We start from the raw sequence: 15,157 nt of genomic DNA on the forward strand, positions 1-15,157 counted from the left end.
TGGGGGGTAATGATACCGCCAGGCTGCCGTGAGGACCCCACCAGCTAGCTCATGCCCACCTGTTTCCTGCCCTCCTCCCCTCCTCGCCTCCCCACTTCCTTCCTGGGTTTTCAAGCCAGGTCTAAGGCTAAGAGGTGAGCTTCCCTGTCCCGGTAAGTCTTGGTGACCCTCCAGGCCTGATGCTGGGCCGTGAGACTGAGGGAGTGGGGGAGGGGGCTTCCGGCGGCTGCTGGCTCCTCCCACACCCTCCTCTTCCCAGCAGCCATACCCAGGCCTCTGGTTTCTCCTGCATGGGGATTGCAGAGCTGAGGGTCACACATGCGCCGGGGCCGGCTGTTCCCAGGGTCCTGTCCTGTCCAGAGCCCGTGTGTGGCCAGGGAATGCTGGAGGGTCCCCAACGGTCATCTTCAGACCGCCCTCCTCCTTGAACAGATGAGGAAACTGAGGCCCCAAGGGGGAGGAGACTCACCCAAGTCCACACGGCGAGTTATGGACTCGACCCTGGCCAGAGCTGGCTGCCGGCTCCACGCGCTGGGCCGCCCAGGTGTCCGGGTCGGACTGACCACCAGCCCTTGGGCTCCCACTGTGTGCCCGGCGCTGTCTTCCCCGTCCAAGTTCAGGTACTAGAACTCGGAAGGGTGCTCGCTCGTTCCCAGGCACTGGGGACACGACAATGAACGTGACGGGTACGACCCCTGCCCTCCAGCTTCTGTCCGGTGGGGAAGGTGTGCCACCACAAGGATCGGGTGGGCCCCTGTCAGTGGAGACGAGGACAGAGAACAAAGTGGGGCGGCGATGGAGGCTGATGGGGCCCCAGGGAGGGTGGGGTGTCCAGGAAGACCTCTTTGGGCTGGTGGTTTCGGTGACATGTTTATTTCTCCCAATATCCATCCCTCCTTCCCCCGCGGACTGCGACATTGCCTCCTCGGGACACTGAGTCTCAGATGGGTTAATTAGCTCTCCCAGACCGCACAGCTGGTGTGTGGACGAGGATTTGAACCCCACTCTGTCTGTCCCACCGTCTTTGCTTGTCTCCAGGAGTCAGCACAGCCCTGCCCGAAGCGTGCATGGTGATATGGTACCATGAATACGGGCACTGAAAGACCCCAAGGGAGGATGCGTCTGCCTCCTGCTCTTGGGAGAGATGAGGTGAGAACCCGGGCGGCCTTCCTCCCTTTTCTCGTGGGACTGGCCGCGTTGGCAGCCAGCGGGCTCTGTCGAAGACCAGCTTTTTAAGGTCACAGTTTGTCCGGGGTGCGTCACGAGGCAGGCAGAACAGCCCCTGCTTCCGCACGCACGGTCGGCTCACGCCTGGGTCCCAGCTCCCAAACGCCCTTTTCATTTCCTGGTTTAATGGCTGTTTCGATCCCACCAGCTTCATTTGAAAAACCCGACCATTCATCACAAAAGCAAACCATACGATCAGACAAGCTGGGTCCGTGCCTCTGGACGCCACGTCCTGTCCCGCCCTGGATGACAAGCAGCTCGCACACCTGCGCGAGTCTGTGCAGCGTCCCGGGGGGGGGAGGGGGCGGGCACGTTCCTCCCCCGGGGCCCCCACCTCACACACCTCTGAACCCACGGCTTTATGGACACAGCAGGTCTCGAGTCGTGACTCGTCCCCCAAACTGCGAATTTGCACTCAGTTCGCTGAGTCTTTGTGGACAGATGAATTGTAGCTGGGCAGTGGCTGCACCTAAATTGTTGACGCAATTAAAAATTACACCTGCACATCTGTGTGTGCACAAAAGCACGCGTGTGTGTGGTTGGGTGTCAGCGGCATGGCGGGCACCAGGCCTGGCAGGTGGAATTTAGAGCAGTGTGCAAGGCGGGTGCTGCCCTCGGCCGATCGCAGACAGGGGGCGGGGAGGACGCTCCTCACGTAATGCGTTGCAGACCGACCAACAACAAAGAGCAGTGGAGGCCGGCAGGGGGGAGGATCAGATACCGGTGGAGGCCTGGGGGTGGAGGCCGGAGGGGGTGTGGAGGTGGGGGGGTGGGGGGTGGTGGAGGCGGGGGCAGGGTTGGAGGCGTGGGGGGGGATGCGGAGATGGGAGGGGGGATGGAGGGCGGGGGTGGGGTGGAGGCTGGAGGGGGGGTGTGGAGGCAGGGGAGTGTGGAGGCCGCGGGGGGGCGGTGTGTGTGTGGAGGTGGGGGGGTGCAGAGACGGGAGGGGGGTGGAGGTGGGGGGTGGTGGAGGCTGGGGGTGGGGGGTGGGTGGAGGCGGGGGCGGGGTGGAGGCCAGGGAAAGCGTCCTGGGGGCACTCAAGCGTACATGAGCTCTCTGTCATTGCTGAGTGAGCATCTTCTAAGAGAAAATACTTTTTGACGGGGGCGTTCACGATGTCCGCCCGTCGTCTCCCCGTTGCTGGCACCCCGCCTCCTCGCCTCCCTCCCACCCCCAGCCCCCCTGCGTCGCCGCGAGGAATCCGACAGACACACGCGTCTGACCTCAGCAGCGCCTCGCTGTCCTTGGACCACCATCTCCCAGCGAGGCGGCCGCGGCCTGGCCCTGCCCTGCTCCGCAGTCACGTCCGGCCGTGCCCTTCCCTCCCTGAACGCAGTGCCGGCCCCCCCACGTCCCCGGCCCTGCTGCGCCCCGGCTCTGCACCTTTGCTCCCACCGCCCCTCCTCGCCTGGCTCACTCTCCAGCCTGCCCTCCCCCTTGCAGAGCGCGGGCCTCCCGCAAACACACCCCCTGTGCCTCTTGGGTGCGATGCTTGTGTCTGGGTGACTGTCCCTCGAGGCTCCGGCCTCCCTGAGCCGCACACCTCCCCCCCAGTGCCTTATCCAGTGTCTCAGAGAAGACGCGTGTCGCCGAATGTTTGGCAATCGAGTAAATTATATACAACTTCCTTCCAGATGTCAGCTGGGAGGGCCCGGCCTCTTTCCAGTGTGGTCAGTAGACGGGGCCTCACCACCGTCACCACAGAGGTGGTTCTGCCGTGTCCCCTTTCTCACACATCCCCGTGCGTGTACCCAGGACGCCCTCTCAGGGGGTCAGGGGGTCAGCCTGGGGCGGCCACCTCTTCCGGCCGACGCCGGTCAGGGAGGGGACGGGGCTCCCAGATTTCAAAGGTGACTGTTCAGGGGCTTCCGCGTTTGTTCAGCCGAGAGCTGCACAGGCCCCGAGGCCCCAGGGATGCGGTGCCCTGTCCCCCGGACACGTTGGCATGTCCTTCTCCCGAAGTCCACGGGCGGCATTTCAGAGAGTGTTCTACGAGTGACCCGAGGTGGTGTCCACCTCAGCCACTGCCGTAAGGGCTCCTTGCAGAGCTGTGGGCTGCGGGGACCCGGCTGCGGCTGTGTCCCCAGAGGGGGCTGGTGACACACGACAGGCCACGGGCCTGGTACTCGCAGAGCCGACGTGCCTAAGTGACGCCGGTGTTCCTTCCACAGGAGCTCAGGTGTCTTCCCAGAGTCCTCGCGGGGCCACGCGGGAGCAGGGCCGGCTGTGGGGTCCCGCGCCACCGGGCCCGGTTCCACAGGACGGAGTGTCCTTCCTGCCGGGCAGCCCCCGAAGGTGCTTTCTCGCCCATCGACTTCTTCACTAAGCACCTGGCGTCGCGGGGGGGACCCCGGAGGCAGGTTCGGCTGTGGGCCCCTCCCGCCAGCGGCTGACGGCCTCCTGGCCTCCGTCTCGTAGCTGCACAAATAACCAGGAGACTGCAAGCGCGCACGTGCCACGAGCAGCCGGGTGGCCCTGGCTGGCGGGGACAGAGAGCCACCGACCTGGCGCGGAGTGAAGGGAAGGGCGTTCTCAGCTGAGGGAGCAGCACGCGCAGACCCCGCGTGTCCGGGGGAAAGCTCGCCGGCCTGAGAGGCGGCCAGTGTGGCAAAGTGGAGGGAGCGAGGAGGGACGGGACCGGCAGGGGGCGGGGGCGGCTGCCGAGGAAGAGGGCCGCCCCGGTCGGCAGGCCATGAGCGGGCCACCTGTGGTCACCTGCACCGCGGAAGGCCCTGAGCAGCACCGAGCTCCGCGTCTGCAGCTCCTGGCACTGTGCCCCCTCCGTGCCCGGGGGGCGGGGGTGGGGGCACCGAAGCCTCGTGGGGCCCCCGGGCGGAGCTGGGGTCTGGCGCTGGCCGGCCGTTCCTCCGGTTGTGTCTCAGCCCCCGCCCTTTAACCCTCGGGGGTAGTTCCCAGCCTCTTGAATAAGTTACAAGACTGAGTACTGATTTGGTGCATTCTTCCTTTACTTTAAGTATTATTAACGAGTAATTGAAAAGTCGGGGTCTACGCTAGGAACTGCTGACCCAGGCACGTGGTTTCTGCCTTTCACAGGGGTCTGCCAATCCCAGCCTGTAAGCCTCACACCCTCGGGTGCCTTTCCCGCCCCAGCCCCCACGGCCCTCTCCCTTCCCCTCTGCTGCAGGGGCAGGGATGGGGATCCAGGTGGATCCCCTCTGTAAGCGGCAGACAGGCGGGACCCCGGCCGCGGGGGCGCACTGCTTGGCGCGGCCCTGGGCCTGTGCTGAGGCCAGAAGGAACCGGGCGGCTGCTGGTGGCTGAAAACCCGGCTTCTCTTGCAATTCTGACTGCGTTCGCTGTTTGCATGTCTGACACCTCACGGGGCACATGATTTATTACAGTTTTTAAACAGCCCTTTCTTCTGGAACCGTCCGTCTCCGTTTGGAATGGGCAGACTGGCTTCGGGGTGCTTGCTCCCTCGTGGGATGGTCTGGGGTTGGGGGCTTCCTGCTCTTGGTGCGGGGCCGAGGAGCTGCCCTTGATCCGGTGTGTGTGTGTGTGTGTGTGTGTGTGCACGCGCGAGTGCTCACGTGCACGCAGAGACCCCTTCAGGGATAGAGAAACGTCAAACTTCTCCCTGGATCACAGGCAAGAGAAGGCGACTCCATCAAAACAGACCGGAGAGGACTTCCTTTCCCAGATGGACGGGTCGGGATTCTGCTTAGAAAATACTTCCCTGGGGGGCGGATTTCTTCAACCCCCCCTTCCCTCCCCACCCCGGGCTCCCCTTCCTGTGCAAGGTTTGGCCATCTCTGTGACCAAAATCCCTCTTGCCGTAGTTAAAGCCTCTCAGGGACCAGTTAAAACGGAATGAAGGATGGGAATAACAAAACATGCAGATTTCCTTCCTTTTAAAGAGAACTATGTCTCACGGATATCACCTGAATAAACTCACCAGCTTGCCATCGCCTTTCTGGGACTGTAATTGGGAAAGACGTGCACAGAAATCCCTGTGAAAATCTTCCGTGCTCTGTGTGGGGAGGGCGAGGCATGCCGGTTTCCTGTGGAACATTCTGGTTCCTATTGTTATCCTGTATTTATAGACTGGGCTCCACTGAGAGCCCACCTCCTTCTGTCGCTGGATGAAAGGCCACTTAACACAACTCCCTGGTAAGGGGAGAGGATGTGGCGTGGCTGCAGAAGCAGGGCAGGGGCGCAGGGAGGGGACGAGCTGGGCCTCAGAGGGACACCCGTCAGCCATGTCGCGGCCCTTTGTTCCCCTTCCAGATCCCTGCAGTGAGGACACCTATTCATACCACAGCGCAGACGGGACTTACCGTCATGCCCCTGTGCCTCCGCCCCGTTTGGGGCTGACCTCCGGTACCCCCCTAGCCCCCACTGGTCCTTCCCCTCTGCCCCGCTCAGCGCTGACCCCCGGTACCCCCCCACCCCCGCTGGTCGTTCCCCTCCACCTGCCGCGCTGGCACGGATTTTCTTGCATCACGCTGTTTCCCATGCTGCCCCCTGGCCCCGTGGAAGGATGCTTCCCCGGACAGGATGTTCTTAGACAGGCTGGCAGGTGGGTTGCTATCCGAGAGGCTGGCCCGGTGCCCGAGGGGACGTGAGTCTTGGAGCGGGTCTGGCTCTTCCTTCTGGATTCCTGCAAACAGCAGAGAAGTTTAAAAAAATCCTCAGGTATCTCATGACCCCACTCACTTGGTGGCGGGGACAGCACTGCCCAGAGCCGTGTGCGTGGCCGCGGGAGGGCCGTGCGTGGCGTGGTCGCTACCAAGTCAGAGGGCCTTCGGGTTCTTGGCAAAATGCGCATGGGTGCCCGCGCTCCCTTCAGAGGTTCCTGTGAACCATTCTCTGCCACGTGAGCAGCTGGACGCTCGTCCTGCCGCCTCCTCCTGCCTGTCCTCGGTGCTTTCACCGTGCTTGTTTCTGACTACACTTGGGCTGGCTGTTCGATCTCCAGGCTGCGGGGCTTCTAGAGGGGCCGGCGGTCAGCAGCGACAGGCGCAGGGCCGTGGAGCCCCCTCCTCCCACCAGCCACAGGAGGGACAGACGTGACCGCTCCCCGCGTGGACGCTCGGATTAAGCAAGCGTTCCTTTTTAAAACACTGTGGTAAACACGCAACACAGAATTTCCCGTCCTAAGTGCACATTTCAGGGCTGTTAGGTACGTTTTCATGTGTTGTACAGCCGGCACCGCCGTCCGTCTCCAGAACCTTCTTCCTGCAAAACCGAAACTCCGTCCCCCTCCTCCCACCCCCGGGACCGCCACCTACTTTCCGTCTCTACGAGTTGCACGACTCTACGGGCCTCACGTAAGTGGCGTGGTGGGGTTTGTCTTTCTGTGGCAGGCGTGTCTGGCTTAGCACAGTGTCCTCGGGCCCACGCGTGCTGTGGCACGGGTCAGAGTCGGCGCCTTCCTCATACAGCTGAGTGATCTTCTGTACGCAGCCCGTTTTCCTCGTCCGCTTGTCCGCTGACACGGGCCCTGGGGCCACCCCTTCCATCTTTGGCCGCTGGGAGTAAACTACAGTGAACACGGGGCGCAAATACCTCTCCGAGATCTTGCTTTCGAGAGCGAGGGTTCTCGACCCGGTGCCCGCGAACCCCGGAGAGGATCCGCAAACGGTGGAGTGTCCGCGCATCTCGTGGGTTCGGCGGATCGAGAGCCCTCGTCAGGTTTCCGGGGGCAACAAAAACAGCACCTGCTCGGAGCCCCCAGGGGCCTGTGCGCCCCGAGCCCCCCAGCGGCAGACGCAGGCCCCGCTTGTGTTGTGGCTGCGACCTTTGCCGTCTGGGTGACCCCTGCCGGCTCACTGACTTCTCAGAGACCTGGCCTTCTGATCTCTAGAATAGGGTTAACGGCAACGTCCTCCCAGAATTGTTTAGGAAATTAGGCTGGTGTAGCACAGTGGCTGAAAGCATGGTGTGACAGGCTGAATACGGCCCCCCAGAGTATCGGGGGCCTGGTCCCCGGGGTCGGCGAATATCACCTTGTGTGGCAGAAGGACTTTGCAGATGGGGCCAAACTCGGGATCTCGAGGCAGGGAGATAAATGCCGCATTTTCCGGGGGGATCCTGAACGTAATCATACGTGTCCTCATAAAAGGAGGAGAACCGGTGACGGGAGAGGAAGCGAGGGGTTGGGGACATCCCCTGGGGGTGCGGAGCCCAGCAGAAGCCAGCCCTGCCCACGGCCGTGGCTTCCGTCCGGCGAGGCCGATTTCAGGCTTCCGGCCTCCAGAACCAGAAGAGCAGAACATGTTTTAAGTCATGAACTTTGTGCTAATTTGTTACGGCAGCAGGTGGAAAGCTAATCCACCTGGACCCTGGAGCCAGACGGCTTAGAAGCCCCACCACTTTCCGGCTGTGTGACCTTGGGCGAGTCGCTAACTCAGGCCTCAGTTTCCTCATCTTTAATTCGATAATAATGGGGCCCGTCCCACGGGGTTGTCCCGGGGGTTGGAGAAGCTGGTGTCCGTGGAGCGGCCAGAGCGGTGCCTGCCGCTGAGTGAGCGCCCGGTGCCACTTTGAGTAGAATTCCTCAGAGCCCGTGGACGTGCCTGGCTGACGGGAGGGCGGACGGAGGCCCCGGCGAGCTCGCGGCCGCGCTGTCCCGGGCCACGCGAGTGTGGGTGTCTGGGGGCGCCCCTCAGCACCTGCACCCCGCCTTTCCAAGTCCATCTTGAGCACCACTCCCCCCAAACCAGAGTCATGGTCACATAGGTGGGAAACCACCGCTCAAAGCTGAGCAGGTTTCTTTAGAGTCTCAGAAACTTTCGTATGCAAATAAGCACAGTGAATCTCCAGGAGACCTTCCCAAACATTGGCCCCTGGACCCCTTCTCACGGCTGTTGCCTGCAGAAACCCCTTCAGAGCAAGTCTGGAGGCCTGGGGCTGCCATAGAAGGTGGGCGGAGGTAGGACAGACCAGCTGAGACAATGGAGTGGCAGGGTCCTGTTGGCCTAACCTGGGGACAATCCAGAAAACACAGCCGCTGCTGCCATAGATACATGCCCCAGACAGGACTGTGGACAGACCCCTAGCTTTCGGGCCCGGGGTGGCCTCGGCACAGGCACCAGCCCCGGCCCTGAGCCCCTCGAACGCCCCTCGCCGCCCTCCCCGATGCCCCAGCCGGAGGACTCTCGTGGATGCCTCAACCCCCTCCCCTACCGCTACCCTAAACAGCTCTGAGTTGATCTCTTCCCCATATCGGACTCATATGAAAAATCTCATTGGAAGAAACGATTCCATGTCTGGGAGAAAATGGAAAATCACAAATGGACCCACCCGTCCGTGTCACAGACGAGGGATCCGAGGACCAGAGAGGGAAGAGGACGTGCATGGATAGTCAGTGACTAAATGCTCATCCCCAGTGGTATCGTGTCGGGGGTGAAGACGTTCTCGTTGTGTGAGTGAAGATTACTTGTGCCCTCAAATGCTGGGACTGGCTTTCATTCTCTGAGAACTGGGGACAGGAAGGATTCATGGTCACCACCGGTCTCGGACCGTCCCAAGCAAACTTCAGGCTCAGGAGTCCCCGTGGGCTCTCATGCACCTGGCAGGAGACTGGGGGTAGACTCTGCCCCATGGAGCGGCACCAGGGGCGACCCTGGCCCGGCAGGGCTGGAGAGCCACCGTGGGACTTCACACGTGGCCCGGCATCCCTTGACTCAGTCGGTCACGACGGTGTCAGATGGGGAGGATTCCTTCTTCGACGCAGAGCCGCCTAGGGCGTCCCCCGGCCACTGAGTCTTGGTGGCAGTGGGGGCAGACCTTTCTGGCCGTCCCCGAACGAGCTGGCCTCTCTCAGAGGTACATTTGATATGCCTTCGCTCCCCTCGTCCCTTTCTTCGGCAGGTCCGCGGCACGTTTACTGAAGGGAGGTTTATGTTAACCATCCCTGCAAACGCGGACATGCATTTCACCCCTGGCAATCAGTGCTTGTCCTTGGGGAAACCTAATTAGGTGTTACAGGACTTGTGATGTTGTTTCCATGGAAACCCCCATAGTCCTGGTATATGTGCATAATATATGCTCTAGGATTTAAAAATATATATATATGTATATATTTTTTACATAATATATTATTATTACTAGATTTTAACAAAATTTTTAGTTTCTTTCTTTTGCTTTTGTTCTGCATATATTTTTTTAAATGGTGAAAATCTCCATGGAGTTTTTCTTCTAGAGAGAGAACAGCAGAGAACACAAAAAGCCTTTTGTGCTTTCTCTCCTTTAATTAAAAAAAATTCAGGGGCGCCTGGGTGGCTCAGTCAGTTAAACATCCGACTTCAGCTCAGGTCACGATCTCGCGGTCTGTGAGTTCGAGCCCCGCGTCGGGCTCTGTGCTGACAGCTGGGAGCCTGGAGCCTGCTTCGGCTTCTGTGTCTCCCCCGTCTCTGCCCCTCCCTCGCTCATGCTGTCTCCCTCTCTCTCTCTCTCTCATAAATAAACATGAAAATATTACAAAATAAATAAATAAAAATAAAAAAAAATTCATACTTGCACGAGAATCAAAGTTTGCCAGGTTAGTAAGAAAACGTCTCAGCAGGATCTCCCCCAATAGCTGAGAGCATTTTGATGAAAGGTGTTGCTCACATAAAGCAACTGAAAGACCTCGGCCTTTCCGAGTAGAATGGGGGAGCTGGTGAATCCGGTGAATCACCTCCAAACACAACAGGCTGGTCCCCCGTGTGCCTTGGAGGGAAGGGCAGGGGCTCCCGGGCCTGGCTGGCGGGGTCCTGCTGTGTCGGGGAGACTCCGGAGCCTCTGGGATCCGCCGCTTGTCCAGACCGCCCGTCCGGGCCCTGCGGCCAGAAGCACCTGTGGGTTCGGGCGCCGCAGGGACTGGGGTCCTGGGGTGACCGGACGGCCCTGCAGAGTCGGGCTGCCGGAGCCAGTGAGCGGCCTGGCGACTCTGGGAGCGGCTCTCAGAGGGAAGCGTGGGGATGGTCTCGCCGAGGCAGGGCTGCATCCGGGAGGATCCCGCCGGCTTCGCAGACACAGCTGTCTGTGCTGCACCGAGAGCCACAGCTAAAATGCGAGTGTTTCTGGAGAATCATAAACAATGGAGATAGGGCGTTTTCTTTTTTTTATGAAAAGAAATTTTTTTTAATGTTTATTTTTTGAGAGAGAGAGAGCAAGCGAGCGCGGGGGAGGGGCAGAGCAGGAGACACAGAATCCAAAACAGGCTCCAGGCTCCCAGCTGTCAGCACAGAGCTCGACAAGGGGCTCGAACTCACGAACTGTGAGATCATGACCTCACCCCGAAGTCAGATGCTTAACCGACTGAGCCCCCCAGGCGCCCCCATAAACAACATAGATTGGGTGTTTTCTACGTCTAACCGGCCGTTCAGTGCAAGAACGCTCACACTGACCTCTTTGCTCGTTGCCCGCTCATCGGTTTACCCCCCAGATTTGCCGGCAAGAGTCACTGTCCCCAAGCTGCCTGCACTTTTTCTCCCCTGCACACCCGGTAAGTTCCGACTTGCCCTTGTTCTTTGACTCAGGCTCGCACGTGGGAAGCACTTAGCAGGCGGGATCCTGCACCACGTACACAGCAGCTTCCTGAAGGTTCTGAGTTACTGTCGGATACGTGACCTGCCGCGTCCGCGGGATGGGGTAGAGGTGCGGGAAGCGGGAGTGCCCTCGTCAGGGTCCCCTCCCCGGAGAGGCGCCCAGATGCTCGACAGGCCAGGCCGGCATGCAGGGCGGGAGGGGTGCGGCGGTGCCTTCTGGGCCGTGGCAGGAGGAGGCAAGTGTTGGGCGGGCGGGCGAGTTGCGGGACCCTTCCGTCCAGCCGGCTGAGTGAGGCACGGTTCAGCAGTCTGGACGGGCTTCCCTGCGGGCGGTGCCCCGCTGCGCCCCTTCTCCCTCCGCTGCTGCGTCTAATGTCCCGAGGCCACAGCAAGGCTGCGGCCCAGCTGGGATTCCCTCCGGGCTGGGGAACAGCCACCTCCCTCTGGGCTGGGGAACAGCCACCTCCCTCTGGGAGGAGAGGCAGAGCCCTGTGTGAGGATGCAGGCTGGGGGGGGGGGGGCTGGTGGTACGAGGGGGACGGGAGGAATGTGGCCATCCCGGGTTTGCCTGACACAGGCCTTCCAGGCTCTGCCAGGCCCGCCTCGCTCCAGAAGCTTCCGCAGAGGCTCCCCATCCTGCCTCTCTGTGCTGGGGCTGTCTGAGGTCACAAGCCGGTTCCTGGGCGAATGTCGGACCCATATTTAGGTACCCGCTGTGTCCTCGCCTGCCTGGCTCTTTTGTGTTGAGGAATGATTGACAAATAAAATCACACACGTTTCACATCTACGTTGTGAAATGGTTGCCACCGGCCGGGTCGTAACCGCACTGCCGCCCGGCGTCCCCTTCTCCGTGTGGGAAAGCGTTTGCCGTCGCTCTCTGAGCATGTGCCTGCTGTGCCCGAGGTCACGCGTGCACTGGTCTGACTTCACCGTGCCGTGAAGTTCCCGTGCATTCGGTAGAAATCATACTGGGAATTTTGAGTGTGGGTCGTTTCTTGGGCTGGGAGTGTGTGAGACGGCCCCCCTCGTGATGCGTGGCCAGAGGCCGTGGCTCTCAGCCACGAGGCCACGAGGGTCAGCAGACGACGCACTGGCAACCGCCTCTCCCCACGCGGCCGCTCTGTCTGTCACTCGCCGTACGGCGTCCAGAACATTACGGGACAGCATCCACATCTCGTTAGCAAACGGGCTTCACGGGAGATGGTTCGGGCCCGCTGGAGGCTCCGCGAGTGCCCCGCGCTCGGCCGCGGTCACCGGCTCAGGGGCCCCGCTGCACATCTGTGGTCGGCTCTCACTAACTGCTCCGTGTTGTCGGGGTTGTACTGAAGGTGTCGGGGTGGCAGGAACGGCTGCGTGTCCTCCGGGCTCTAGATCCGCTGCTCGGGTGGCAGAGGGTCACGTGTGGAGCGGACTCGAGTCAGGGCGCTGCTCGCTGGTCCCAGGTCACCCTTACCTCGGGGACAGGAGCTCTCAGCATCTGGGACAACGTGGCCGGTGTTTGGGGCGACCGTGGGAGGGCGCTCACGGTCAGCCTGGACGGGCCTCCGAGGCCTCTGCCCCATGGCTGCCCAGAGCAGACCTCGAGGGCCCCCACGTCCGCATCCTCGGGGCACAGAGGCTGCCCCGGAACCACGGTGCGTGGCTGGGGCTCAGGGGAGGAGGGTCCTCACCCCTCTGGTCCATGCTGCTTGAGATCCTGGTTCCAGATTGGCTCCAGAACTTTCTGGGCTTGAAGTTCACCTGGGACACTTTGTTCCAGATTGGACCACCCCTGGGCATCGGCGGGTGTCCTTCCCATGGCGTCGGATGAATCGTTAGGTATTTCATTGGTCTCAGGCTTAGGAGTGAGTTTCTCATGGGGACTTCCGCTCCGGGTGGTCAGCGAGAGACATTGCGCTTTTCCATTCGACATGGTCTGTCCCCCCACCCCCCCACACACACACCCTTCAGTCACCGAAGTCCCAGTGACCACCCACCCAGGTGCTGGAGACACGGTCCCCTCCCTGCACACCCTTCGCCCCAGTGACCGTCTACCCAGGCTCTGGAGGAGAGAGAGGTGGGAGGGCCAAGCCAGACAGGGGACCATCTGACCTGCCCCTCAGTCCTCAGAGGAGGAGACCCAGCCCGAGGGGAGAGCTCAGCCACGCCGGCCCCCACGGAAAGCAGTCATCAAACACCTGGTCTATGTGAGGAGCTGGGCTGGGCACAGAGGCGTCACAGGGAACACGGAGGACACAGCCCCTGTCCCTCTGGAGTTCCCGCTGTGATCGCCGGACCCCCGGCCCGGTGACGCTTCGGTCGGCTGGGGAGCTCGAAGAAAACACCCAATGCTGGGGCCTCACACTCAGAGCTCCGGATCTGCTTGGTCTGGATGGCCCCGGGCAGGGGTGTCCTTAGCAAACTGTCCGAGCAGTTCTAGCGTCCCAGGGGGAGAGACCCACAAGGACCGAGGAAACATGACGGGTACATACTGAGGTCTGCAATTTGTTATTTTATTTAAGTTTATGTATTTATTTTGAGAGAGAGCGCGCGCGAGCAGGGGAAGGGCAGGGTCCCAAGCAGGCTCCGTGCTGTCAGCACAGCGTTCGACGTGGGGCTCGATCCCACAGACCGTGAGATCATGACCTCAGCCGAGATCAGGAGTCAGATGCTTAACTGACTGAGCCCCCCACGCGCCCCAAGATCTGCAGTTTGTAAGGGCCGTGGAGGAAGTTGAGGGAGGACGTGGCAGGGTGGGGTCCTTCCTAAGTCTGGGAGCAGCGAGGCCGCCCTGGGGCTCCAGGGGTCAGATGGGAGTGGGCGTGAGGGTGTCCTCATGGGGGACAGCAGTGGGATCTCCTGGGACACACTGGCCACCCTGCAGCCTGTGGGTCCCTGCGCTGGAGCCCCATCTGGCAGAGGCTCTCAGTCTGCAGCTGGGAATGGCCGTCCGTCCATCCGTCCATCGCTCCCCCACGCCGTGTGTGAGTGCCCCTCCCACCCCCCCCACCCCCGGGCCGGCCGCCTGGATGCCTCACGTATGTGGAGAGGTTGCTGATGCACACTTCCTCGTATCATCCGTCTTACTGGATCCCGACGCTGGCCCCCCGAGGCGGGCAGGGTCAACACTAACAGTCCCGGGACAGACGTGGAGACAGGCTCAGAGAAGCGGTCTGACCTGCCTGAGGAAGCGGTCTGACCTGCCTGAGGTCACACAGCTAATAGCTGGGTGTAGACACTCCAGTGCCGCTCACTGGCCTCGACCCCCACGGCCCCCCCCCCCCCCCGGGAAACTGACACCAGCAGGCCCTTGAGGGGCACGTGGTACCCCCCGGTGGGGGGGCCGGCACCTTCCTGTCAAGCCGGGCAGAGCCTTCCCGTCTCCCTCCCCACCGGGGAGTCTGGGAGGTCTGCCACTCACTGCCTCAGCTCCTGCCCACGGTGAACCCAGTTTCTATAGTAACCCGACGCTGGTTGTCACAGGTGGATGGTTTTCGTTGTGTGTGGGAAGAGTCTGGCCAGCAGTCACACGGCCATGGCGTGGCCTGTCGGTGGCACTTAGGAACAGAGGGCACCCACGGAGCAGCCACTAGGGCCTTTCTGTGTCTGGGGACGGTGGAAACCTGCGTCCGGGCCCCCTGCTCGGCTGCCCTGGGGGAGGCGGGAGGGGAGTCCCGGCTGGCGGCTGGGCTCAGCGCCCTCTCCCGGTGCCCCTCGCGGAGGCTGCGCTCCGTCCGAGCTGTTCTGTTTGACCTCGCATCCTCAGGCGGGACGGTCCTTGAGAACGGGGCCAGGGCCATCCCCATATGTGACATCCCCACATGTGAACCCCAGCGCCAGCCAGGCCCGGCCACACGGCAGTAGGAATCTCCGCTTCAAGCCGGGGGAGGGCCCCAAGGTCCGCAGCCATCACTGGGCCCAACCCTCATTTTACAGAAAGGCGGGACCCCGTCCGTCTGTGGTGCCCGGAGTCCTAACCGCTAACGCTTCCTGGGTGCCAGCTCGGGGCCAAGCCTGTCGCGTAGGCTAATCCGTCACAGCCTCCCAGTGGTGGCTGCATAGCAGGTGCTGTCTGGTCCCCGGATGAGGAAACTGAGGCACAGTGAGGCTCACTAACGTCCCCAGGATCCCAGTGCTGGTTAGTGTTGGGCTCAGGGTCCGGACCCAGCCAGTTTGGCTCTAGGGCCCCCACGCGAACACTCTGCTGCGTCGTGGGGACGAGGTGCTGGCTGCCCTTGGCATCCCTCCTCTGCCGGGGACGGGCGTCTACACCAGCCTTGGGAGTTCGCTCGCGTAGGAAACACCTTTTCCTCTCCGCGTCCCCTCGAGGGCCTGGCGGGGGCCCAACGTCCTGTTGTGAATATAAACGAGAGCCTCTTCTTCCCCTTCGCGGCCCTTCCCCGGAGGCCCCAGGCGAGCCCTGGCCCCTCTAACGCGCTCTCTGCCCCCCCAG

The 15,157-nt window shown here is 61.8% G+C and overlaps 1 protein-coding gene across 1 annotated transcript in view; it reads left to right on the forward strand.

Annotated features, from left to right (window-relative positions):
* Nucleotides 1-15,157, forward strand: part of KCNN3 (potassium calcium-activated channel subfamily N member 3) — a 121,991-nt gene that overhangs the window by 52,015 nt on the left and 54,819 nt on the right.

This window comes from Panthera leo, chromosome F3 (assembly GCF_018350215.1).
Source record: "Panthera leo isolate Ple1 chromosome F3, P.leo_Ple1_pat1.1, whole genome shotgun sequence".
NCBI lineage: Eukaryota > Metazoa > Chordata > Mammalia > Carnivora > Felidae > Panthera > Panthera leo.